The sequence below is a fragment of the Gossypium hirsutum genome, chromosome A06 (assembly GCF_007990345.1).
Source record: "Gossypium hirsutum isolate 1008001.06 chromosome A06, Gossypium_hirsutum_v2.1, whole genome shotgun sequence".
NCBI lineage: Eukaryota > Viridiplantae > Streptophyta > Magnoliopsida > Malvales > Malvaceae > Gossypium > Gossypium hirsutum.
Genome location: NC_053429.1, coordinates 88,348,726 through 88,351,072, shown reverse-complemented (window position 1 = coordinate 88,351,072; position 2,347 = coordinate 88,348,726). Strand labels below are relative to the sequence as shown.

Genomic DNA, 2,347 nt, shown 5'->3' with positions numbered 1-2,347 from the left:
CTGCGAAAGAGCTTCAATAAACGGTAGGTTAATATGTAATTTCTTTAATAATTTAAGGAATTTACCAAATTGTTCGTCCGTCTGGTCTTTCCTTGACGCTCTGGGGTATGGCACATGAGGTTTGTACTCTTTACTTACTAGTTTTCGCTCATTGTGGTCCACCTCATCCTTACCTTTACTTACCATAATTCCTTGCCTAGGTTCTAGTTCAGGTTCAACTAACCCTTCTTTATTTCGAATGATAATCGCATTAAGTTGTTCCCTTGGGTTAGATTAGTGTTACTCGGCAAGCTGCCTTATGGTCATTCAGAAATCAATTTGGCAAGCTGGCCTATCTGAGTTTTGAACCTTTGGATTGATGCTTGTTGATTCTTAAGTGCGGTTTCGGTATTCTAAAAATGAGTTTTTGACACCGAGATGAATTTTGTTAGCATCTCCTCAAGGTTTCGTTTCTTTTCCTGCTAGTAAGGTGGTTGTTGAAAACCTGGGGGATGTTGTGGCATTTGATTTCCCTGGCCACCCCATGAGAAGTTGGGATAGTTCCTCCAACCTGGACTATAAATGTTACTGTATGGGTTATTTTGAGATCTAGATTTATTATTACCCATACACTGAACCTGTTCCTCCTTGGTGCTAGGGTTGAAGGATTGATATTCTCTGTGTACTCCTCCTCCATTTGAATCACACCTCATCACTAGATATACCTGAGTAGAACCATACAAACTGTCAATCTTTTTATTTAATAGTTCTACCTGGTTAGATAGCATAGTAACCGCGTCGAGGTTGAAAACACCAGCTACTTTTGTCAGCTTTATTCTCATGACTTGTTACTGATAGTTATTTAGTGACATCTGTTCAATAAATTAATAAGCCTCTTCAGGTGTTTTGTTGTTTAAAGTTCCATGGCGGCTGCGTCGATAAGTTGTTTTGTTGAGGGGTTCACACTGTTGTAAAAAGTCTGAACCTGCAGCCATAGAGGTAACCCATGGTGAGGACACCTTCTTAATAGGTCCTTGTATCTCTCCCATGCATCATACAAGGTTTCTAGATCTATCTGCACAAAAGAAGAGATATCATTCCTTAGTTTAGTTGTTTTAGCAGGCGGAAAATATTTTAGTAAAAAATTTTCGGTAATTTATTCCCAAATTGTGATTGACCCTCGTGGTAACGAGTTCAACCATTGTTTAGCTTTGTTCCTCAATGAGAATGGAAACAACCGAAGGCGTATGGCATCTTCAGAAATGCCATTGATTTTAAAAGTGTCACAGAATTTTAGAAAATTCACCAAATGATTATTTAGATCCTCGTCCTGCAAACCATCAAACTGAACAAACTGTTATATCATTTGAATCATGTTAGGTTTCACTTCAAAATTATTTGCAGCAATAGTAGGTCTAACTATATTCGATTCAACTCCTATTAAAGTAGGCTTAGCATAATCATACATAGTATGACGAGCAGGATTCTGATTTATTAGATCTGCAGCAATCACAGGAGGCAGCTGATTATTCTGATTTTCAGCCATCCCCTCGATTGTAGTTTGACTATCATCCTCTTGCCCTTCTTCTATGTATCGTAGGCTTCGCCTTATTTCTCTTCGATTTCTGCGAGCTGTGCTTTCGATCTCACTATCAAAAAGTAGAGGTCCTGACAGGTTTCTTCTAGTCATAAACTATAAAAACCCGCCGGAAGCAAATAAAAGAAAATTTTAATAATTTAAGCAAAAATAATTTTAAATTGCAATAAAAATTAAGTGTTCCTAATATTTTAGTTCCCCGACAACGGCCCCAAAAACTTGATGTGCGTGATAAGTTTTATATTTATGATTGATCGTACTTGAAAACTAACTATTATCACGATAAAGGCAAGCGCACCTATCGAACAGTAGTGTAGCTTATAGCAAGACCGGAATGTTGAACCCACAGGAACTAAAAGTACTAGTATTAACCTTATTTTTATTATCTACCCTAAAAATAAAGGGATTTGCTTTATCTAAACTAATTAACTAAACTAAGAATGCACAGGAAGTAAATTGGGGAAATACTTTTGGGAAAACTGATTGATTTGGACAATACCCAAGGGAAAATCCACCTAGACTTTACTTGTTATTTGACTCTGAATTAGATTATTTATTCGCTTGACTTGATCCATAGAAATCCCTAATTTATATTATTATCTCTCACGAGACTAACAACATCTAACCCTAGGTTGATTAATTGAAATCTCTTTCAAATTCAAACCCCTAGTGTTGCATTAACATATCTATGGATTCCCTTATTAGGTTTGACCCTAATCCGACAGATTTATGTCGCCCTATGTCTAGGGGTGCAATCGACTCTGCTTAATT

The 2,347-nt window shown here is 36.9% G+C and overlaps 1 non-coding gene across 1 annotated transcript; it reads left to right on the top strand.

Annotated features, from left to right (window-relative positions):
* The first annotated feature begins 980 nt into the window (after positions 1-980).
* On the top strand, positions 981-1,087 carry LOC121231612 (small nucleolar RNA R71). The gene has a single exon (XR_005929668.1). It is a non-coding gene; the product is annotated as a small nucleolar RNA R71 (small nucleolar RNA).
* The last annotated feature ends 1,260 nt before the right edge of the window (positions 1,088-2,347 follow it).